This window comes from Eurosta solidaginis, chromosome 3 (genome assembly GCF_040869045.1).
Source record: "Eurosta solidaginis isolate ZX-2024a chromosome 3, ASM4086904v1, whole genome shotgun sequence".
NCBI lineage: Eukaryota > Metazoa > Arthropoda > Insecta > Diptera > Tephritidae > Eurosta > Eurosta solidaginis.
The window spans coordinates 178,636,141-178,662,583 of record NC_090321.1 but is presented as its reverse complement, the minus strand read 5'-3'; the positions used below and the strand labels follow the sequence as shown (position 1 = coordinate 178,662,583).

General features: G+C 33.5%; 1 protein-coding gene across 4 annotated transcripts in view; it reads left to right on the top strand.

Moving 5' to 3' along the window:
* The window catches only part of shn (schnurri), a 283,143-nt gene that overhangs the window by 154,183 nt on the left and 102,517 nt on the right, over window positions 1-26,443 (top strand). The window lies entirely within an intron of this gene.

Below are 26,443 nucleotides of genomic sequence, written 5' to 3'. Positions count from 1 at the left end.
TCTAACAGATTTTTTTTTGTCGCGCTATACTGCCGCGAAGTACCAGAGAAACACCTAGAAACGTTAGGGAGTAACTACTGGGCCAAGGATGCCGCCCTCGAAATCAGAAGCAGTCCAAGTGGATTTTATTGCGTAACTCATGGGTGAAAATAGCATAATCCTACATCTTCAACTTAAGTATGACGTGAGAATCATTTCAAAGGAGAGTTTAAACCCCTGGGACATACTTACCAGAGGATTTTGCATAACTGATTTCGCTTATTATTTATGCCAATCGGATTATAGAATTTTTGAAAAAATCAGCATTTTTTCGGGTAACTTGCTTTTTTAACAACATAAGGACAATTTGAAAACAGTTTCGACTTGGGTCATTTTATTTGAATTCATTGTTCCTTAATTTTTTTAAAAAATTATGCAAAGTGGGCATTTAAATTTTTTATATAATTTTTCTTTCAGATTTTTGTTTTAATAACTTGGTGAATTGGGTGATGCAAAATCCGTGCTAAGCTGGCATTGAAAGCGCCTGTTTTCTAAATTACTTCTTAACGGGTAGAAAGAGTTGCATTACGCAATTGGATTCTTATAACTGGCAGTGAAGCGCATCCGTTGATACCCCTTTCGACCATATCCGTGCAATTTTCGACATGAACTATAAATGGCCTAGACAGTATTAAATGAGTAGAAAATATAGTACCGCGCCGATATTTTTGACATTCGGCGGCGGCGTGCAAAAAACGACGAAAATCGGCGGCGGCGGCGTTTATCGGCGGCGTATATCTCTACTGTAAGCTCTGCTCAGCTGAGTATAATTAGGGTTTTCCCAAAACAAAGTGAACACTTGTTATTTTCATCTTATGATTATTTAACCGGAATTTAAGCTTAACTTATTGCTTTTGTTGGTTCAAGACTCTTGCGGCGCCGTGGTAGCGTACTCCGCTTACCACACCGAGGGTGCTGGGTTCAAGACCCGCGCAAAAGCAACATCAAAACTTAAGAAAAAGGTTCATTCAATTACAAAAAAGCATTTCTAAGCGGGGTCGCCCCTCGACAGTGGTTTGGCAAACACTCCGAAAAGTATCTGCCATTAAAAACCTTCTCAGTGAAAATTCATCTGCCTTCCAGGTGCCGTTCGGAGTCGGCATAAAAAATTAAAGCTCCGTCCCGTATATTTGTAGGAAAAACTAAAAAGGGGCAAGATGAAAACTTGAAGAGAAGCTCAGCCTAAATATTTTATGCCATAAATCGCGCTAAGTATATATTTGTTTTTATTTATTTTTTATCACGGTTCAAGCCTGCTTATTCAATCGTTTATTGGTCAATTTAGCAATGTCTGCCTCCGTCTTAAAATGCTGTGATAATTATTCCTTTGTGCTAAAAAATCTGATAACGTGTGTTAAATGGTCCTATTTCCCTACTGAAAAAAGATATACACATATAAAAATAAATCTTTTATTTCATAGTTTTGATATTGGCTGGCACTTCGGCCAAAAAGCCGCCTGAATATACATTGCAATGTATATCTTGGAGAAAAATCTATAATTTTGTTAAGCGGTCTTGGTTTAAATATATATTTTAGTGGCGCAAAGAAATCTATTTTTTTATCACGTCTGCTCTCGCTTCCGTACAAAGAACCAGACTGGAGGAAAAGTGGCCATCAGACCAAACCTAGACAAAAAGCATCAGTTTTGTATAAATGGATCGAAGTGGTAACCGTAGTCGCTATGTCAAAAGGACCGTTCTTCGAATCTGCTGTGAACAGTGTTCTTGTTGAGAATTTTTCTGAGAGATAAATTCTAAAAATTCTTTCTGAATTCGCGGAATTTTACCGAATTTTCGAAAAAGTCTTAAGTGTATATTTGGATTGTTGGTGTTATATAATAAAACATATTTTTATAAAAATATCGAAAATGATGAAGGTCTAAACAAAACTTAGTAAAAACTAGAAAAATATGAGTGATGATGACTTTTGTAGATATGTGTGTTTGTATGAAAATTTTTAAGGTCACTTTATCTTACTTAAAAAGTTGACTTAAATCCCCCCTCCCAAATCGTGCTGGATCCGCCCCTGATCTTCTATGATGTTTTCCTTTGCTATAGAGCTTTGTTCGTTGCTTGAATGGCAAAGTAAATTATCACGAATATGAGATTCTTAGAGAACAGCCAACGTGTAGAAATGTGCCTTACTACTACGCTATACAGCTAATTCACAAAGTTTTGCGTTAGACCCCAAATCTTACACACGACTGCTTTAGCAGCATAGACGGCATTTATAGCCTTCCAGGTTCTGACCTCGTCGACCGAGGTATTTTAACTTTACTCTGGTCGCCTGAATTATGGTACTTTGTAGCGTCTGGTTGGGTAGCAATAACTTGCTTACGTGGATAATCCCTCTCCTAGCGAAGTGCATCTAAAGGATAGCTCTCCTCCATAAAACTTGCTTCGCGAATTCCATCCCCAATACTAATAAGTAGTGCAATGCGGTTTTGTATGTCCAGAAAGATGTCCAAATGTATGTGCTGGAAGTTAGTCGTTTTCCCTACCTTTGTGGTGATTGCAGTTGAAAAATATCTACACAAAGTTGCTATGGAGCATGGCGGTTGAGAGCCGGAGATGTAGTGAACTTTCACGCTGTTTCCCAAGGTTTTCAAAAGAAAGCAAGAAAGGCTTATTGACCTACAGGCATTTGTACTGGGTGAGATGTAGTGAACTTTCACGCTGTTTTCTAAGGTTTTCAAAAGAAAGCAAGAAAGGCTTATAGACCTACAGGCATTTGTACTGGGTTTTTATGCGAAGCCCTCCTCCTTTGGGCATGAAAGCTATCTTTGCCTAGGCTCAACTTTGTGGAATGAGTTTTTTATGCCCATACAATCTCTCATAAGGCGAACAAAGTAAAAATAGCTCTTGCACTAATGCAGCTGAGTATAGAAATGCCAAACGAAAATGTATCTCACGTAGATCGACGAAGAGAAAAATTCGCAATCGGGCAACAGCTGTTCGTTGCAGCTTTGCTCGCTTGCCTTCTTGCGCAGAACTACCAAGTGTTTAATAAAAAAAAATATAAGGCAACAATAACAACAAAATATCTTAACACAAATCAACGACCTCTAAACATTTCTGCATAGTTTTTGATTGCGGCCACAGAGTCAATCCGCATGCAGTGAGACAAGGCGCTGCCGACAATCGACAATCAACGACCCGGGCCACTTGGCTGGCGATGTATGTAAGTAGCAATTGTTTAGGCGCACGGACCTACGTACATACTAAAATGTATGTATGTATGTATATATTAATAGTGCATAAATTGTTGGCGACGCAAGTCTGCGATCGCAATACCGCGCGCACAATCCCCCACCAATTTGAGTGTAGTTCGGCAAAGTGATTTTATAGAGGTGCGGTAAGAAACCGGTAAATGCGCCAAGTGTGTGTGAAATGTTTGCATGTGTGTATATTTGCCGCCACAATGGCGATTCCCCAAACAACAACAATTACATTAACCAGCAACAAAGGCACACAAAAATGTGAAAAAATTGTAGGCAGCAAACCAATTTGAGCGAAGGAGCCGCAAGCAAAACAATGTCGCCGTCGCCAACATTTATTTACAGACTCAAAATGCGGTCTGACATTCCCAATACGCGCACACATACACACATGCATCCATTTTTTTTTTTACAAATGTAAGCACACTATAAAACAAATAAAAATAAAAATAAACAAACCCAAAGTCAAACACGTTAGTTTTGTAGTACATATAATGATACAACGGGTCTCCTCAACTGGGCAAAACAAGTCTCTCGCGTTGTGTGCTTTTTTTTTTGTTCGATGGGTGAATAAATATCGTGAAGATCATTGATCGCTTACATGCGCGTTTTTTAGCGCATAAGAAGTTTATGTTTTTGTTTTCTTTTTTTTTTTATTAGCAAAAGCAAAAAGTTGTAGCGCGTCAATTTCTTTGAAACGGAAACGCGGCGGCAGTCGATTTAACAAAGCATGGACAGTCGATCAATCGATGCGGCTGTTTAAAAAGGTAATGGCGCTGATCAATGTGTAGTTTAGAAGAATACAAGATCAGTGTGGCAGTGACACAGCAGCTAAGATTATGGAAACAAAATTCGCAGCTGCGGGTGATTATGTAAAGAAAAAGTTAAAGGAATAACATGCCAATACAAGCCTGTGACAAACCGCGACACTAGATAGCTGTCAGCATATGTTAAAACAAGTTCAAATGAAAAGCCGTACTCAAGCAGGATTTACACGCTTTGTTGCGTTGTTGCTTACCCTGACAGATTAGTTTAATGTATGGGCGCACGTATATATTGCTACACAAAGTTTCTGGAATGTATTGAGTGGAAAAAGTTTAGACTTTTTAGTTCATGGCGCTGCTAAAGCGAACGCAGTCGGAGTTCATTACCTAAGTGCGTTACTTTTAGGTTCTTCCACATGAATCACTTTGTTGTTGCAAACTTGAACAGGGTGGAGAAAGATTACATCAAATTGAAGCTTATGTTGAGAGGATCTTGAGAAATTCTTTTTATCTGCCGAAACTTTTTTTTATTCAACTTGACGTTTTATTTAAAAATCAGTTGAAGTCACAAAATTGTTCGAACACAGCGTACTTGGACCGCCGATCCTTCATCAGATCCCTTTCGGATACTGGCACCAACTGGGTACATGTACAATAGAGTGGGTCGATTTAAAAATCGCTCATTGCTCTGTGAAAATCGTATTCTAGAAATCAAAATAAGAAACTTTACCGAAGGAACCATACCTCTAAAACGAATTCTGATGCCCCCTCCTTTGGGTCGAACTTTTGGGTAGGGGCAATTTCAATTCTAGCTGCTGTGTCTTGTGGTGGCTTAAAAAAAACAACACAAGCAATTTTACGACATGCAAATGCATCACAGTGATGCCTTGGTTTTAAAAGGTTGTAAAAACGCTAATTTCTAATAATTTTTTTTTATTTCTTTTCTATTACTAAGTTAAATTCATTTTTTCATTTACATATGTTCTGACTAAATAAATTTCTAAAGAGAAAAATAAACTCCAAAAAGAAAAACATAGGCATTTCAAAGTGGGATTTTTCAAAATTTGCCCCTACGGCCCAAAGGGGGACATCAGAATTCGTTTTAGAGGTATGGTTCCTTCGGCAAGGTTTCTTATTTTGATCCCTAGAATATGATTTTCACAGAGCAATGGACGATTTTTTTGCCTCCCCACAAATCGACCCGGCCTAATATACAACATAGTAGAATTTATAAAATGCAAGCGACTCTTCTTCTTCGATAAAGTAACTCCCACAAAGTTTTGGGAAGTTTCATCGATCTTGACGGCAGCTTTTTCTCCCGAAAGTTTTATTAAATTATTCATTTTATTTGAAAGATGTATAACAAATTTTTGCTTGACTATTTGTTTATTTAGTATAACAAATCTTAATTTGAAAATTCCTATCAAAAATTTTTCAAGCCAAACAAAGCGCTTCTGGCGAAAGGAAACCGACGTGTTCTCAATTTCGATAGATCGATTTTTGCGATTTTTATGCACAATTGCACGTCTTCTTGCTTCTGCATTTCCGAAAACCATTGGTGCTCGCATTTTGTCCAAATTTTTGCACAATTTTAATTTAACTAAAACCAAAATAAATAAAAACAGCTGTTTCGCTTGATTATCGACTCGAAATGAAAACGATTCTAAATCGACTTCGAATTTATTTGTTTCAATCGGAATTGAGAACACCAAAAAGAAATCGACTCGGAATCAGCCTCGTTTTACTTTTCAAAACGAGTCGGAATTCAGAACAGGCCTGAATTATAGAACTTCCAAGACAAAATAATTAAATGAGATTAAACCAAGCCCATATTATTTAATGCATTTAACTTAAATATTTCAGTGTGCGATTTATGTGCTCGCAACTGTGCATTTCCTCAGCATTTACTACATACATATGATTTTAAATTGAAATGATAACTTTTTAAGCTTAGCCTAGTGCAGAGCTGATGTAATGGAATTTCTCGTATGAAAAAAAACTTTATAATTTCTTTTACTATTATTTCTAAGAACTACTGGCATGTAATAGAAAATCCAAAATGTTTTACGTCCAATCACTTCTGTTATTAGAAAATGAAACTAAAAAACCAGTAGAGCTACGATATGAGCCTAGGCTTGATAAAAGATAAGGATTAAGTGAATTCAGTATAAATTTGTAATAACCTTGGGACGCATTTGATATGCTATTACCCATCCGTTTGATCCGTCTTCTCTTTATCTCGGCCACTGTATACATAAGTGTGTATTTAGAAGGGATATAACAAGTGAGTTTGTCGGAACTGAATTCAGCGACCACCTTGCGAATCACTGCCGTATCCACTTACCTCAGAGCTTGAAGGAACTATTTTGCAGAGCCGGCGAAAGGCGTGCGTATTGTAATAGGGGGATACCCTCCCTGGAATTGGAAAAAAATAAAACTAATAATAAAAACTTCATTAGATTATTACTTGTCGATTGATTAATGATCATAACCAATTTGTAGAATAATATCATCCCTCATGCCTACCATTTTTATCGCCGAACCAAACTGCCCACCCCGATTTTGCGCATTTCACCTGCCCTGCTTTTTGGCATTTATATTATAGTGATTAATGGAAATTTTTAGGGATTTTAGGGGCTTGTTAGCGCAATACAAAGGATTATAGCTATATATCTTCCTAACTCAACTGTCAACCTCACCTACCTGAGAGGAATCCTGTTACAAATATGAATATATCATAGACATATTTAGGAGGCAAGGCTCTGGCGACCCCAAGTTTCTCATGCCTCTAGGGGTGGGAGCGTTTCCAAGGTGGTCGTCCTAGTACTTTGATGAAGCCTGCTGAACAGCATCTATAACACTGCCCAAAAACTTCCGAGAGCGTCTTAATTGCTACAACAACGACATGAAAATATTAAGCTTTTTGAGAAATTGCCCTAACACAACAGCAAAGCACTAGAAAACACAGATCAAATCATTTTAATGCGCTGATTTATGGAATATGTGTGTAGAACATAATCCTCTAGGTTAAAGAATCTTCGTGTATTCTGTATCGGCTCATCGATTATTTGCACTTTTAGTTAACGAGCCGGATAAATTTACCATCGCAAGCAATTTCACTCAGAGAAGTAAGTTTTATTATTAATTTCTTTTATTTTTATCTCTCATCAGCAATAATTAATTTGCTATATTATTTTTTACTGCATGTATGTATGTATATAACACCTGCGAGTATAAAAATAGCAGCAACAATTATTTACAAATTTTATAAGTTATTTTATCCTATATTTTTTTTTTTTAAATTTATGAATTCTTAACGAAAACTCAGTGAACGAAATACGAAAAAAATTTACAATTTGCGAAGTTTGAAAGATCCTCAAGAAACTTTCTAATATTCTTTTTAGAACTTCAGAGCATCTAGTTACTGAGTCTGATTCATTTTAGTATGAAAAAGCATAACAAAGAAAGGGTTTGAAGTTTGTAAAAATTCGTATTGATTTTTTTCCGAAGGGTGGTAGGATGTTATTTTCATACCTTTCATGAAAATGGAATGATATATTTAGTTGGGATGAATTTCAAAATTATAAGTCCTTCAAGAAGAAGAGAAAGATCCACCAATAAGTAAACTGAAATGATCAGGATGACAAATTGAGTTGTCCGTTTGACTTTCCTCAATTTTTGAAATATCTTTAAGAAATTTGATGGGAGTCCGATCAATCATTTGTCCACTATAGCATATATCATACCATACAACCGATTTTTCGAAAAAGAGGGCTTTGTCATGTATTCCCCATTTGAACAGGTAGAAGATTGAAATCTCACAGGATGTGTAGTGCATACATTTTTGTTTAAAAAAACTGTCAAGATCGGACATATATATAGTAATATCCCATACAACCGATTGTTCAGATAAGAAGTTTAACGTAATTTCTTTCTCATTTTAACCGCCAGATGCTTGAAATTTCTTAGAAGCCTATATACTATATACATATGTCATACGTCAGTGCCTGGAAAAACGTCAAGATCGGTCATATATATAATATATATCCCATACAACTGATTGTTCAGATTTTATGAATTATTGAAATTTCAACGCATTATTTTTCAGCTCCGTTCATGATAAAAATTCAAAAATTTGGTATTGAGAAGCTCTAAGCTATTAAAAAACAACAATATGATATCTACAGCAAAACTCAAAAGGGCTTTGGAAGCAGTTATAGAGCCTTTCAAGATTAATAAAATGACTCATAAATTTAAAAAATCAGATGGCAAATAACCACGCAACTTTAAAAAAACAACTTTAGGAAACATAAAAAATACAATTTTCGAGACCCTCCCAACATATGTACATACAATTTGTTATACAAGAAATTATAAAAATATGCATAAACAAATGATTTGGAAGTTGCATGTGGGTATACGAATGAGGGTATAATTATATAAAGCCATATATAGTCTTGTTATTTGAAATCGCACACAAACATAGATAAAGCTAACCAAATTAGAACATGAATATAGCACTTCATTTATAAAAACAAATACAGTACGTAGCATAGCTTCTAGACTTAGTAAACTCAAAAGCTTGTCATCTTAAACAGAATGATCGACGTTTTATCAATGAGTACTACAGTTAAAAAAATAAATTATAAATAATAAAAACACTTGAAATGTTACTCATACAATCGCAATGACAATGTGTTTTGTGTTAAATTTTTACTTTTCTTTAACTGTTGCCGCTCTATTTAATAATCATACTAAAGATAATATTTAGTTAGACAACTTATTAAAAAAATAAATAAAACACCAGGCTAGGCATCTTATGTTTTGGCTCTGTACTATCATGCATATATGTATACATTTTAGAGATGTAACGGAGGTGAGTTTTGCCGGAATCGGACTTTACCAATTTACTTTATCCGAATCGAGATCTTAGCGCAACAAGGGTACAAGAAACATATTTTTACTTAACCCTACTTTCCTTTCCTTTTTCCAAACCAAACCTAAACAATGAAACGAGATCAGAGTCGATAATCTAAACCAGTGGTGCACTCGAGAGCTTCCGAAAACTATGCGGCTTTCAGCTACATGACGTGTGAGCGCAGCGACTGATATTGAGTAAAGCAAGCGGTCAATCAGTTGTAGCTTGTAGGTAGGTAGGTAGGTAAAATGGCTCCGACCCTGGTCGCCCAAGTAGCTATTTAAAGCCGTTTCGATGCCATGTAAGTCGTCTAAAAACCTTCGTAATGTTACGGTCAATGTATTTCAACCAGCCAGAGTTGTTGATAAAATTAAGAATATTCGGGACTGCTATCACATATAACCCTCTGAGGTCTTCTAGAAACGGGGTTCCAAGGAACCTTAGCCGGGCTCTAGCTAGAGCCGGGCATTTACACATAAAGTGTTCTACTGTCCCCCTGGCATTTGGATCTTCGCAGCTTCTGCAGTTTTCGTTATACGGAATGTCCATCTTTTCCGCATGCGTGCCTACTGCCCAATTACTGGTGCAGACTGCTATAAGTTTGCGTGTGTTAGCCCTGGATTTGTTCAGAAGACTTCTCGTCCTCTTTCCATCATAGTTTGGCCAAATAGATTTTGATATTGCACAGGTGGTGATGTTATTCCACTTTGTTTGTGCTTTCTTCAAGTAGAAGCTTTGGATATTCCCCTTGGCTACTGCTAAGGGTATGCCTACTTCGACACTGGTTATTTCCTCGTTCATCTCCGATGAGCCCCTGCATGCTAGCTCGTCGGCCTTCTCGTTACCCTCTATCCCCCTATGACCCGGGACCCAGATAATGCGTGGTTCTAGATTGGTGGATAACTGGGATATGAGTCGCTTACAAGCCCACACTAATTTTGAGTTAATGTGTGGCGAGGAAAGCGCTTTTATCACTGCTTGGCTATCCGACAGGGTGCAAACTTTACCAGCTACATTCAAGCCCTCCAGCGATTTGCAGGCTTGCCAAATCGCGGGGATTTCTGCTTGAAACACGCTGCAGTGCGATGGCAGTCTGAATGATGCAGACATATCTAGGAGCCGTCAGTGTAGATTTGGATGTCGTCGACCCTTATACCCGGGTTTCTCTTCCAGTCGTTCCTGCTTGGAATGGCGGTATTACAACCGTACTCAAACTTCAGTTTGCGAGGGTAGTAATTTGTCTCGGTACTACATGTACCATCCGGAAGTTTATTTAGGATACTACTATGCCCTTGCTGAGTATCCTCCCAACACCCAGACTCTCTGAGTCTCAGTGCGGTTTCTGACGATGTACAAAGTATATGCAAGTCGATCGGAAGCAGGTGCAGAATGGGGTCTAAAGCAGCTGTGGGGCAAGTGCGTCCGGCCCCTATGGCACCAACACACGCAGTGCGCTGGACTTTTTGCAGGCTGGTGAGATTGTAGCTCTTAGTTAGAGCTTCCCACCAGACTATGGAACCATAGGTAAGCACCAGTCGCACCACCGCCTCGTACATCCAAAGTACCATGCTTGGTTTGAGTCCTCATTTCTTACCAAACATTGATTTGCAGGCATAGAAGGCGATGCAGGCTTTCCGTACCCGCTCTTCGATGCATACTTTCCAATTTAACTTGCAGTCACATCTTAGTCCCAGATACTTGGTACTCGATGACAGGGTTAGTTGCTGGCCGTTTAAGAATGGTAGTCTGAAGGCAGGTGGCTTGTACTTCCTCGTGAAGAGAAGCAGGTCCATCTTGTCGGGATTTAACCTAAGGCCACATCCCTGTGCCCACCTGCTGAGTTTAGCCAAGGCCCTCTCCATGATTTCGCTCATTACGGAGGGGAAAGGACCAGAGACCAAGATCGCCATGTCGCCGGCATACGCCACGATCTTAACCACCTCTGCGTTAAGTTTTCCTAGGATTTCATTTATGGTGATCAACCAAAGCAGAGGTGAAAGCACCCCACCCTGTGGTGTGCCTCTGCATACCTGCTTGCCAACACTAGCTCCGCCTAGCTCTGCTGTTATTTCGCGGTTGCGAAGCAGGGTTTAAATCCAAAGCCATAGGTGTTCTTCAACCCCTGCCCTACCGGGGGCAGCCTCAATCGCTTCAGCTCTTACATTGTTAAACGCGCCTTCCACATCAAAAAACGCAGCCAGAGTGAACTGCTTGTGATGAAGGGACTTTTCCACCGTTCGAACTACCTCATGTATCGCGGTTTCTGTGGATTTCCCTCTCAGGTACGTGTGCTGTGCCGTGGAAAGTGGAGCCTCGCCTAGAAACTCCTGTATATTTATATCTAGTAGCCTTTCGAACGTTTTCAGAACAAAGGACGTAGCTTTTACTTCAAGCAACAAACATCTTATGCGTGAATTCTGTGCTCAAACATTCTCCATGTAAACACATACTAATGCAAAAAAAGTTACGTTTGTGTTCGAAGCTCAGCCAGCGTTGTGCACCACCAATCAAAAGTGAAGACGTTTTGGAATTAAAATAGAAGCTCTGTTGCATCCCTTGTGCCAGTGTATGTACATATATATGGAATTACTGACACAACTTTTAATGATAGAGTAATAAACAGGTGCGTTTATATGCCTTGAACTAAGAAGTACAATGGAAGTATATATTTTTTTCATTCGTTATCAGTTTCTATTGCCATTCAACTGTCACCTATAAGATTGAATTATATATATGCACATAAACATAAACACATATAGATATAAAAAAGTGTACCTAATTATGAAATGTCTGCACTTGACGAAACTGGTTTGTTTAAAAGTGACTTTACAGCCAAAGCAATGAATGACCGACTATGACTTAGTCATTAGTCAATGATCAGAAATGAATGAATGAATTAAAGTGTTTTCTGGAAATGATTATCAATAAACGATAGTAAGCGGTATAACTCCGCATGGTACTAAGTAGTCTTAGATAGGCACAAAAGTACGTAAAACATATGTAATACGTAAATATATAAGTAGGTAGTTACATATATATGTAATAGATATATATCAAAGTAACATAAATAGACAGATGGCACACATTTTTTTAATTTTAATGATTTACTAGCCTCTGCCCGCTGCTTTGTCCGCAAGAAGAGAATAAAATGTAAAAAAAAATATTGTAAACCAAAAAGTTAGATTTTATTTATTAGTTTTGCGCAGTTCGCTTTTCTACCACAATCTTTGTACATACATAGTACAAACATATGTACATATATAACAAACGAGTACTTAATACTATAGGTCCAGGTCAACTCAGGCTTCTAACACTTTAAAAGTAAACTGTTCCCAGGCGTAGTCCGAATAACAATTCCGAAATGGTTTCAAAATTATAGCAAGAACAAACCCATCTCCAAATGTTCCGGAGATAGTCCGAAATCATTCATATACAGTACCCCGACATGGACTAGGATAAATTTCTAAAACTATCACGAAATGGTTTTGAGATAGTACCGATATATGCCTTAAAAGTATCCTAAAATATTCCTGAACTCGTCCCTATATTAACCCGATGTACAACCAAATTGAACAATTGAACTGAAGAATATTAGGAAATATTCCTGGAATTAATGACAATAATACTTTAAACAACTTCGAGCTGATCCTGATCACTATCTTAAACAGGCCCCAAAGCAATTTCAAAAAGCGTCCCGAAACATTAGAAAGAAAACATTCCCAAGTCGGACTGACCTGAAAGGATCACAAATTGCTCAATGTAGGGTTATCTACTTTGTAAAATATACTTTAATTTTGTAAATTATTTTTTTATGTTATAATACTTTTAATCTTATTTCAAAATGAAAATTTTCTAGTTAGTTATTTTTAAAATTTTTAAAAAGTGAAAATACTAAATAATACATAGAATAAAATTATTTAAATATATAGTTTAACACTATATATTTATGGCGATCCGGAAGAATCTGGAAGATTCTAATTATATATTCAACTCACCCCTAGTGATAAGACATTTTTTGAAGATCATCATCATGATGATGATAACCAAAACGGAGATAAAAAACTTTTACCAACAAATTGTCTTACTGTCCAATATTTAAAATTAAAACATGTTGGCAGCGCATTTTATCCTGAAGACGTAAAAGATACCTACAATGGTGAACTTTTAGAAACCAATGATCAATACTCGATCTTTCAATTTCCCGATGAAGATACAAATCGCTACTTGTTGCTCTTTCACAAAAGTCCATTACATCGTTACCAACAAATATAAGTGATCGATTTAGTGAATTTTTATATCAAAATGGAGAATTCTATATGGTTGATGACTTGCTACTAACTTGCTCGGCAAAGCGTTTAGAAAGTTCAGAGTATGCGACACTCCATTATGCTGAAGTGAGATCCACAAGGCGTTCAGATGGTCATTTAAATTCTATAATATCTAAGCGTTTACATATCGGCTCTGAGCTAATAATGATCATTATATTACTTTTAAAGAAAAATTACTTAAAAATTTTATGAACAAATTTAAATAATTCGAAAGAAAACTTTGATCAGTTATAATATTTACACATCCATATATTAAAAAAATTAAAAATATTTGTGGTGGACAATGTATTTTAAAATTAAATATATATAAAAACAATTATTTTTAAATTAAACGTGGATACTAAGGATATCACGATATACTTAAAACCTTTTTCATAGGATCCTTCTATTTTGAATTTAAATATTATGAACAAACTACTCAAATGAAACATCAATTATCAAAATTTACAAACAAAGTATTCAATTTATATTTTAATACAAATTATTTATAAAATTTTTAAATATGTTCAAAAATGTAATTAGTTTTCCTAAATAATATTTTCATTAAGAGATTTTTAATTATGTGCACTCCTTCTCCAGTTTATTTTCAAAAATATTTATACACAATCATTATCATTTTACAACAACGACATATAAACTCCACAATACAAATAGATTCATATTTAAATAATATCTTCATTTTAAATTCGAAAATAACACAAAACAGAGCAATAACTTTAATTTTTAAAATAAAATCAAACAAATTTTTACAATTTTAAAAAATCTCTAAAAAATTCTTAAAATAATCTGTATCGACATATTTTCTAAATATCAATTCTTTCATATTGAAATTAAAATCAGCCAATATATTTGGTAATAAGCCAAATATTTATTTTATTTTTTAAAAATATTATGTTATTTATTTTTGAGTTTAAATATTTTCCAACTAATTAGAATTTTCTTTTTTTGAAGTTATTCAAAATTTTAAGTTAACACGAAAACTCAATTAAAATTATTTTAAAAATTAAAGTAAAGAGTACAAAGTAGTTAACACTATATTTTTTTGAGTTTAAATATTTTCAAACTAATTAGAATTTTCTTTTTTTGAAGTTCTTCAAAATTTTAAGTTAACATGAAAACTCAATTAAAATTATTTTAAAAATTAAAGTAAAGAGTACAAAGTAGTTAACACTATATTTACTCCCTCGCCAATATATCAACATTCAAGTTGATATTTAAAAATCTTTTATTTTGATTTTAAGTGTAAAAATTTATTTTTGTTTATTTTTGAGTTTAGATATTTTAATACTAATTAGAATTTTCTTTTTTTGAAGTTATTCAAAATTTTAAGTTAACACGAAAACTCAATTAAATTATTTTAAAAATTAAAGTAAAGAGTACAAAGTAGTTAACACTATATTTACAATTTATTTTTATTTATTTTTGAGTTTAAATATTTTCCAACTAATTAGAATTTTCTATTTTTGAAGTTATTCAAAATTTTAAGTTAACACGAAAACTCAATTAAAATTATTTTAAAAATTAAAGTAAAGAGTACAAAGTAGTTAACACTATATTTACTCCCCCTCCAAGAAAATTTGAAACAAACAAATTATTAATTAATATTAAATGTAACCTTTTTTTGTTTTTTGTTGTTTAATGTATTTGTATTTAAATTAGTGTTAATAAGTATGTTTGCTGGTTTAAGTAAATCAATTGAAATATTTTTGATAGTGTTTTTGTATTGAATTGTAAATGTTTTTTGTTTCTTAGAAATAACTTTAAAAGGTCCTTCATAAGGTGATTCTAAATTAGATTTACGAAGAACTTTAACAAAAACATACTCACAATTTTCTAATTGTTTAGAAACGAAAAAATTTTCTTTGTTATGATGAAAAACTTTAGAACGAACAAGCGAAAAATAATCTCTTATTTTATGAAGAGCGTCATTAGAAAAATCATGTTCTTTATTACTATTTGAAATAACTAATTCACCAGGTATTCTAAGTGTTTGGCCATAAACAAGTTCAGCAGATGAACATTTTAAATCTTCTTTAATAGAAGTTCGTAAACCAAGTAGAATGAATGGTAAAATGTCAGACCAATGAACCGAGTCGTTTGATGCTATAATTGCTGCTTTTAAAGTTCGATGAAATCTCTCTATCATGCCATTTGCTTGGGGATGGTAAGGAGATGTATGAATTTTATGAGAACCTAAAAGTTTAGTTAATTCCGTAAAAAATTTTGAGGTGAATTGTGAACCTTGATCTACTGTAATATTCAATGGTATACCAAATCGTGGTATATAATTTTGAATAAAAGTTTTTACTATAGTATTTGTTGAAATATCTTTAAGCGGATAAGCTTCAGGCCAACGTGAAAATCTGTCAATAATTGTTAAAATATAACAATTTCCATTTGAAACTGGAAGAGGTCCAACAATATCCATATGAATATGTTCAAAACGGCCTGATGGTATTTGAATTTTTTGGATAGGAGATTTAGTGTGTCTTGAAATTTTGGATTTTTGACAATTGATGCAAGATGAAGTCCAATCGTTAATCTCTTTACGCATGTTAGGCCAATAATATTTATTTTGAATTAATTTTCTAGTTGTTCTTATACTTGGATGAGATAATGAGTGAATTTTGTCAAATATAATTCTTCTCATAGAATGTGGAACATAAGGTCGAAAAGGTTGTAGAGAAACATCACACCATATATTTAAATTAATAACTGGAATATGAATTTCTTTTAAATTATTTTTAGAATTTTGATCAGAAATGGTTTTTTGTAAAAATGTATCAGTTTGCTGTTCTTTATATAAAGTTTCTAAATTTATATCTTGAGTTGAAATTGTATTTATTTCTGGAATACGGGAAAGTGTGTCGGCAACTATGTTGTCTTTTCCACGTATATATTGAATATCATTTGTAAATTGAGCAATGTATTCAAGATGACGTAGTTGACGAGGAGATCTATCTACTTTAGAATTTAGAACATGAATTAAAGGTTTATGATCAGTATAAATTGTAAAAGTTCTACCTTCAAGAAAATGTTTAAAATGTTTAATTGAATTATAAATTGCCAAAAGTTCACGATCAAATGTTGAATATTTAGTTTCTGTTGTAGTTAATTTTCTTGAAAAATAAGCTAAGGGTTCTAGTATATTATTGCTAGTTTGTTGAAGAACTGCTCCAATAGCAACATTTGATGCATCTACTGCTAATGATAAAGTACCATTTTTGTCGAAATGTGTAAGTAAAGTATTTTTAGCAAAAAGTTTTTTAACATTTTCGAAAGCTGTTGTGGTTTCATTTGTCCAATTTAATTGTTTGAGTTTGTTTTTAATTGCATGTGTTAACATTTCATGCAGAGGACTAAGTTCTGTTGCTAACATTTTAATATATCTGTGATAGTAATTTATCATACCTAAAAATTTTTGTAATTTATTTATAGAAATTGGTTTTTCAAAATTTGTTATGATTTCAATTCTATCGAAAGATGGTTTAATACCTTCGCCTGAAATTTCGTAACTTAAAAAATTTAATTTATTTACACCGAGAGTACATTTTGAAGGTTTGATATTTAAATTATATTCTTCAAGTTTTTTGAAAACTAATTTTAAATGATTTATATGTTGATCTTCATTATCACTGGCAATAAGAATGTCATCAATGTATGTAAATACAAAATCGAAATCAGAAAATACTTCATTAATAAAGCGTTGGAAAGTTTGAGCACTGTTTCGTAAACCGAAAGGCATTCTTACGAATTCAAACATTCCAAAAGGGGTAGTTATTGCAGTTTTATGAATGTCTTCTTCTGCCATTGGAATTTGGTGGTAAGCACGCACAAGATCAATTTTGGAAAAAAATTGTTTGTTTTTTAAATCAATTGTTAAATCGTGAATATGTGGTAAAGGATACCGATCTGGTGTAGTAATAAAATTAAGTCTTCGATAGTCTCCGCAAGGTCTCCAATCATTTGGTTCTTTTTTAGGAACGAGATGAAGTGGAGATGCAATAGGAGAATTTGAGGGTCTGCATATACCAGTTTTAACTAAAAATTCAAATTCAGTTTTAGCAATTTTAAGTTTGATTGGATCAAGACGTCTGGGTTTCGAAAATGGTAAAATACCTTTTGTTTCTATCCTGTGAACCGTATGGTGTTTAACTTTTTTAGTATAATCTGGTTCACAGGTAATAGACGGAAATTCATTAAGTAATTTTGAAAACTTATTTTCGACAATAGGAATTTTTAGTGAGAAAATATCAGAAAATCCAGAAGATCCAGTAACTTTAATTTTTGTAGTAGAATCCATTATTTCTTTATTTTTAATATTGACAATAATTCCGAATTTTTCTAAAAAGTTTGCTCCTAAAATTGGTGTATCAATATTCGCAATAATGAATGGAAATTCAAAATCTCTTCTTAAACCTAAATCAATTTTAAGTAGTTTTGTACCGAAAGTTTCAATTGAAGAACCGTTTGCTGCAGTCAAAGTAAGATCCGAATTTCTTTTATAAATTTTAAATTTAGAAAAAGGAATAACTGATACAACTGCACCTGTATCGATAAGAAAATTAAGTTTATTGAATTTATCAAATATGAATAGGCGACGAGTAGGTTTAATAATAGTTCCATTATCCGTCACCGTCATAATGGATCGTTTCAGTTTAAATTTTGTTCGGAATTTGAATTGTGATTTTGATTAAAATTGCATGGGGGTATACATTTAAGAGCGTTATTCTTAAATTTTTTGTGATACCAACAAATATTTGTTTGTGAAGTAAAATTACGATTGTTTGAAAAATTTCTTGATTTTGAAAAATTTCGAGATTTAAATCTATTTCTATCTTTAGATCTTGAACGGATTTGTAATTGATTAATATCATTAGAAATTTTATTTAAATTTTGAAAAATAGCCGTGGTTAATTCAGTTAAATTTTTAACGCATTGTTCTAAAATATTATTATTTATACTTGAGACTACAGGAGATTTGGAAGAATGACGTTTGTTGATTAAATCAAAAAGTTTGTCAGCTAAAATAATTACTTCATCTTTATTTTGATTGTTACTAGAAGTTAAATGGATTTGTATTTCTTGTGGCAATTTACGAATCCATAATTTGAAAAGTAATTCTTGACTTACAATGGAGTCAGTACCTATAAGTGATTTCATAAATCTGAATAATTCAGATGGTGAACGATCACCAAGTTCAGTTTTTGAAAATAATTGTTCTAATCGTTTTTCTTCGCTAAGAGAAAATCTTTCACATATAATTTTTTTGATTGTATCATATTTATTAAAAAGAGGAGGAGGGTTAATAACATCTAAAATTTTAGATATAGTATCTCGTTGAAGAGTAATTAGAACATTTTGAAATTTTAAATTATCATCATTGATATTGTTAATTTCAAATTGTCCTTCAACAAGCAAAAACCAGGCATCAGGACAATCTTGCCAAAATTGTGGTAATTTAATAGATTTAGTAGAAGGAAAATTTGTTAAGTTATCTTGTGTTGAAGTATTTTGTGTTGTATTAATGTTAGAATTTTGAGTTGTATTGTGAGTCATGATGTTATTTGTATGGTTGATATTTTGATTTTCTGAATTTGTAAACTTACGGGTTCGTATTTGTGAACGTAGAACCATATGGAGAAAAGAAAAAAAAAAATAAAAAATTTAATGAAAAATTTGAAAATTAGAAAATATTTAAGATTTTTTTTGGAAAGGGAGTTAACAATTTAAATAAAATATTTAATTTTATATAAAAAATAAGTAAATTTAAATAATTTATATAGAATTTTTAAAATATAAAAATAATCTTAAAATAAATTTGAAAATTTGAAAGGTTTAAAATTTTAATTTTAATTATAATTGAAAAATTTTTAATTTAATGTTAAAATAAAAATTATACTTACATAAAATTAATTTTAATAAAAAATGTTAAAAATAATAAGTAGTTGATTGATGATTGTAGAGATTTTAAGGGAATCAATTGCGATTTTTGGACGTGATAACAATTAAATACATCGCTGTTGTTGTTTATGCAATGGCTTTGTTGTTTTCTTTATAAATCTTATCATTTTCATCATGATGTCTTATATTTTAAATCCGTTCTTGTGTGTATTGTGCATAAAATTGTTGTAATAGCTCTTGTTGTAGTGAAGCGGATAACTCAACCATTGTTTTTAAGCGTAGTATGTTGTTTTTTAAGAGTTCTTTATTAATTAACAAATCGTAGAAAAATTTAATTTTTATTTATGTTGCATAAAATTCATAGCATGTCTACTAGTAAATTTCTGTTATAAGTACTTTGTTTTTATTTAATTGTTGTTATTTGTTATTGTTGCTCTTTTCTTTAATGGACATTGGTGTTATGGTATAAGTTGTTATAATTGATTGTTGATATTCTGTTGAATTGTCGCTACATTATGTTGATATACTTTAAATTTCTTGTAGTTGAATATTTGTTGTTGCATTTCAAAATCTTCGAATAAGGCGTAAATATCAATGATAATATAGTTTGTTTAATTCACTCGAATCATTTAGCACAATGTATAATGTATGTGCACGATATATAAGGTATATTCATTTAAAGTAATTTGCACGATGCAGTTTATTTTAACTCAAAATGTTTATTTTAAAATTGAGTCGCTAAAATATGTCGTGGTACACAAATTATCGTAGCACAGGAATATTAATTTAAAATATAATGTTGCAGTTTAAAAGTCAATCAAATAACCACACATAAAAAAAAAAAAAAAAAATTGCAATTGTAGGATCGCAGGATAAAATTACATTAGTCTCGCCACTTTTCTAGTTTGCTACAACACTGTTAAAGTAATTCATCTGTTTGCAGATTTTAATTTCTTCGTATTTATTTTTCTTTTGCTTTAAATATGCAAACTACCATTTAGGTTCGTAGGATCGCCAATATATCAACATTCAGGTTGATATTTGAAAAAACTTTTATTTTCGGTTTGAAATATAAAATTTATTTTTATTTATTTTTGAGTTTAAATATTTTCCAACTAATTAGAATTTTCTATTTTTGAAGTTATTCAAAATTTTAAGTTAACACGAAAACTCAATTAAAATTATTTTAAAAATTAAAGTAAAGAGTACAAAGTAGTTAACACTATATTTATTGATATTTTAAAAAACTTTTATTTTTGTTTGTAATATAAAATTTATTTTTGTTTATTTTTGAGTTTAGATATTTTCAAAAACTAATTAGAATTTTCTATTTTTGAAGTTATTCAAAATTTTAAGTTAACACGAAAACTCAATTAAAATTATTTTAAAAATTAAAGTAAAGAGTACAAAGTAGTTAACACTATACTCAATTGCTGCTTTTATAGTCTAGCCTCTTAATTTTTCTAGACAAAGCCAATCTCACAATAAAGCATGTTCGGAACTTTACTTTTTGGTTCTGAACAATAAACCTTATGTGCTGATGCATGGCAAACACCTATCAGAAGTGTTAAATTACTTTGGGGCTTTTAAACGTTTTTTTTTTTTTTTTTTTTTTAAACGTTAGGGGGGTTTTACAAAAATTACAATCCTTTTGCGGATGTCTATCCCGGAGTATACCCGGACTGTCGGTGGAAGAATTCTGTTCATTCCACCAAAACGGTTATTTGAACCGGTAATAGGTAGAAGGAAATTAGAAAGAAACAAGCTTAAAAAAGTACTTTGAAATAGGAGAAAACTTTGCAGAAAGGTACGCAACAGCGCATAGAGAAAGAGGAACAACGCGAAACAATCGCGAATCCAAACAGAATAGAGATGGTAAAAAAATCACGCAAAGCACTGTAAAACTCAAACAAACAGACGATCGAAAAAAACGAGTCGAATCATCAGCCCAAAATAATAAATAATGCTTAAAAAAATAAATAAATTTCAATAAATAAAAGCAGGCGATCGTATCGATATGATATATATATATATATATATATACATATGTATGTATATTTAATAATATTTATAAGTTTTATTTTATTTTTTTGTTTTTTTTTTGTGTAGCAGCGACTGATGAACTAAAATATTGGTTGATTGTTTAAAAGTTGAGGAACGATCGGCGACAAGATCACTCCGCATTTGAAAGTGTTCCACTCTTTGCCACCAACACACAAACGATCACAATATGTATGTACATATGTACGTATGTAATGTATTTCTGGCACGCACTCATTCAACATACTGCCATCAGTAGCCAACGTCACGTTGCGTTATCTACCTACCTTCGTTGACTGTGGATTCTCGAGCAATACCACAAAGGTGTTAATTATCATTAGAACTATAAATGTAATGATCATTGTTCATAATTGCTGTGATCAGCAAGACGATCAGCAGCAATACTGACGCTTATACTTAAAAGTGCTGAAAAACGTTGTTGGTGCCATAATAAAATTACAAAAAAACTACAAAAACGTACAAAACATACATACATACATACAAGAGTTCAAAAAAATCTATTCAGAAATAATACGAGACTTCGGTGGTGCGCTGAAGTAGAGGGCTGAGACGTGCTAGACTGTTGGCGACAACCAGACGCCAAAGTGCCTCAGACTTTTTTATATAACTTTTGTTGGGGTACACGTATGTATATACATACATACTCGCATATATACGATCAGTTTATAGGTACCCACACACAGTGCAAACAAGTGCCTTGTAGATATTTATGAAGGTATGTATAGGTACTTGAGTATACGAGAATATATCGCTTGTTGTTATTCTTAGCCATTGTTGTTCTTTTGACGTAGTTGGTTGTAGCTATTTTGGTGCGATGTGTGCTGTTTTCTGTAGCGCAATACTTTTTAAACGTTGGCAAGAACCGGTAGTTAGTGATGGCGATGAAGGTGGATGAATACACCAAGTGTTCTGACAACATACCACCACAATATGCTATCTGATCTGTTGTATCAGTTGTTGTTTCGTCGTTTGATTTCGTTTAATATTATTTATTCTCTGTGATCATTTTCGTTTGCTTGAATATATTCAACGCACAGGCGTTATAGAAGATTTTGAAGCGGATCAGGTCACGATTGCGGTAAGAGAGGCAAGAAAGAGCCGTGCTGCCGGACAGAGTTATCAGTTGGGTTCGCGAATAAAAGTAGGCTTGTGTTGTTATTTATGTTCGCATGGAGCTTCGGGTATTTCCTGAAATAATTACTCAGAATGAAATGGTACTAGTGTAAGGGGCAACCGATATTATAAGATTTGAGGGAAATAACACAAAAGACTAAAATTTATACTAGCTTAGGTCACGCTGAGCCGGCCGGTTAGGACCTTGGGGACATGGGACTGAACACTATGATCTCATTCAGTCGGGGGTAGTTCTTGACTGCAGTTCAGCCATGACTGTAAGCTTGATGGGGATGTGAGAAGAGGGATCTTCTCATCGTATCTGCAACAAGAGATCCCTTTCCGCCTTGCCGACCATTGAAGCGTGCATCGCGGAGATATAAAAAATCTCCAGTGCAGTAGATCATTCAGAATTCAGATGAGAAACATGTACTTTTTCCTCAGTCAGCTAGACTGACTAAAGACCTTGATCTCCTTCCAGTTCTGTTATATATACATAATCAAATCGTTGTCATGCAATGAAGCTTCTAGTCATATCAAGACATAACCGCAAATTTCTGGAAGCAGGAGAGGAAATTTAATGCGTTAAACTTGGTTTTCTTATTAAAGAAATGTTTAAAGCAGAGATTGCGAATAGCAGTCCCCGTAACGGGTACTTTCAATTAAAAAAGTTATTGAATGACAGCTCTTTGATTGGCTGTTAAATAATGGCACTGCCGGTTTCGGTGTCTTAAAAAGGAAAGGACCGTTTTGCCAGCAATATAAAGGAAAGGGAGAGGAAAGGACATGAAAGCAAAGAAATATCCTCTTCTTCTTTCTTCTTTTCCTTTCCTACCGCTATCGACAAGTTATCGACCTGCTATACAGTAACCGGTTGGTTATCGAAATTTTATCGGTCTTTTGTCGAATATAGTTTCGTTATCGAAAAGTGAAAAATTTGTTATGGAAAAATATCGATTTACCATCTAATAATATAAGTTCCTTATCGATAACAAGTAAATATTTTTTCGGTAACAAATGGATAGCTTTTCAATAATTGTTCGAGAACAATTGTTATGGATTAAACGCCGATAACTCAACCCAAAAATATGCCAAAAGCTATCCCATAAATAATTCGTATTCATAAATGACATTGTTTGGTAAGGTTGAACTGGCCGGTCTGGACCTCACATAGACTGAATTAATCCGTGGTGTTGAACCCTGCTAAATTATTTCAAAATAGTACCAAAATGAACCCGAAATTTTCGATGACATGATCCCCTAATTATTTCAAAATGGCTCCAGGACGATCCCAAGATGATTCAATAAAGATCTCAAAATATCCCGAAGAGATCCAGAAATAATCGTGCAAATAAACCCGAAATGTTCTCCAATACAATCCCGAATTGATCTCAAAATAATCCTAATGATCCCAACGTCAAAACAAAAAACTGTCGAAATGATCCCAAAATTATTCCCTAATAGTGCAGAAATTATATAAAATTGGTCCCAAAAATAGTCCGTGCATGACCCCAAATATAAATCTGGTAAAACTTTTAAAACATTAGCCAATGATTCGCACCAAACCATTTCAGTGATGGTGAGAAAACATTTGAAAAAATAAAAATTACTCACTGAAAAAGACCAAAATCATTTAAACATAAACATATCTCAATGATAAAGCGTTTTTTGTTATTAGATATAGGTTGTTATTAGCGACAAACCGAATTGCTGTTTCTCGTAAACCGTTAAATGCAACCTCTGCTCTAAAATGTATACAAATTGTCTTTTACATCGTAACTACCTACGTCATCTTTGCTCAATGGCTTAGGGTAGAGCTTTGACATTTCTGCAGCCGATATATATGACGACTATCTTTGGATTCCTATCAAAAATGAAAAATCGAAAAATTTGCCGCGTACATCAATTTGGCGGTGATAGGTGGCAGGGTTAAACTCTAGTCAACTTTAGCTGAAGTTTAAACATGCACTGAAAAACCGGGCTTACGTTTGGTATTTCTTCAGTTTTTTCTGTTAGGCTTTGATCAGAGAACGTATGACCAAAGAGAACCGTGAACAGAACGTATAGTGGGAAACAGTAAACCATCAAATGGGGAAATTTGTAATGAAATTCGCCAATTCCAAGCCTAGAAAATTATTATTTTGATATAATAGCCACAATTTAACTATTTTTTAACGTTTTCAATTACTTTTTTGTGAAATTCCAATGAAAACACCGCGTTTTTTGCTGAACTTCAAGTAGGTAATGTGGTGAATTACCTACCGCCAGTTTGAAAATTTCTATTGCTGCCCGTCGTTGATTATTCTCTATAGATTCACGTCTCTGCTTTGATATGAATTTTAATGATTTTTATACTCAGCTGAGCAGAGCTCACAGAGTATATTAACTTTGTTCGCATAAGGGTAATCCGTAACGGCATAAACTAATCGAGATAGATATAGACTTCTATATATCAAAATGATCTGGGTTTTCATGTCCGTCCGTCCGTCTGTCCGTCCGTCTGTAAACACGATAACTTGAGTAAATTTTGAGGTATCCTGATGAAATTTGGTATGTAGGTTCCTGGGCGCTCATCTTAGATCGCTATTTAAAATGAACGAAATCGGACTAGAACCACGCCCACTTTTTCGGTATCGAAAATTTCTAAAAACCGAAAAAGTACGATAATTCATTACCAAAGACGGATAAGGCGATGAAACTTGGTAGGTGCGTTGACCTTATGAAGCAAAATAGAAAATTAGAAAAATTGGACAATGGGCGTGGCACCGCCCACTTTTAAAAGAAGGTAATTTAAAAATTTTGCAAGCTGTAATTTGGCAGTCGTTGAAGATATCATGATGAAATTTGGTAGGCACGTTACTCCTATTACTATATGTGTGCTAAATAAAAATTTGCAAAATCGGACGACGAACACGCCCACTTTTAAACAAATTTTTTTTAAGTCAAATTTTAACAAAAAATTTAATATCTTTACAGTATAAAGTAAATTATGTCAACATTCGACTCCAGTAATGATATGGTGCAACAAAATACAAAGATAAAAGAAAATTTCAAAATGGGCGTAACTCCGCCCTTTTCATTTAATTCGTCTAGAATACTTTTAATGCCACAAGTTGAACAAAAATTTACCAATCCTTGTGAAATTTGGTAGGGACATAGATTCTATGACGATAACTGTTTTCTGTGAAAATGGGCGAAATCGGTTGAAGCCACGCCCATTTTTTATACACAGTCGACCGTCTGTCCTTCCGCTCGGCCGTTAACATGATAACTTGAACAAAAATCGATATATCTTAACTAAACTTAGTTCACGTAGTTATCTGAAGTCACTTTATCTTCGTAAAAAATATGGCCGAAATCCGACTAAGACCACGCCCACTTTTCCAATATCGAAAATTACGAAAAATTAAAAAATTCTGTACCAAATATGAAAAAAGAGTTGAAACATGGTAATTGGATTAGTTTTTTGACGCAAAATATAACTTTAGAAAAACTTTTCTAAAATGGGTGTGACACCTACCATATTAAGTAGAAGAAAATGAAAAATTTCTGCAGGGCGAAATCAAAAGCCCTTGGAATCTTGACAGGAATACTGTTCGTGGTATGACATATATAAATAAATTAGCGGTACCCGACAGATGATGTTCTGGGTCACCCTGGCCCACATTTTGGTCGATATCTCGAAAACGCCTTCACATATACAACTAAGGGCTACTCCCTTTTAAAACCCTCATTAATACTTTTAATTTGATACCCATATCGTACAAAGACATTCCAGGGTTACCCTAGGTTCATTTTGCGAAATGGTGATTTTCCCTTATTTTGTCTCCAAAGCTCTCAGCTGAGTATGTAATGTCCGGTTACACCCGAACTTAGCTTTCCTTACTTGTTTCTATTTGTGTATTTATCGTTTGTTTTACGACTATTATATAATTTCTGGTATTCTAGTCGTTTTGAGTTATATTATCATACGCTTTTAGCATGTAGTGATGTTCCTTGAATGTGTTAAACTCATTCGTCTTATTCACTGCCGGTTAGTAGCTAATAAAATCGCACTTGCGCCAGTCCCACCATTTCAGTAGTTCATTCTGAAATGAG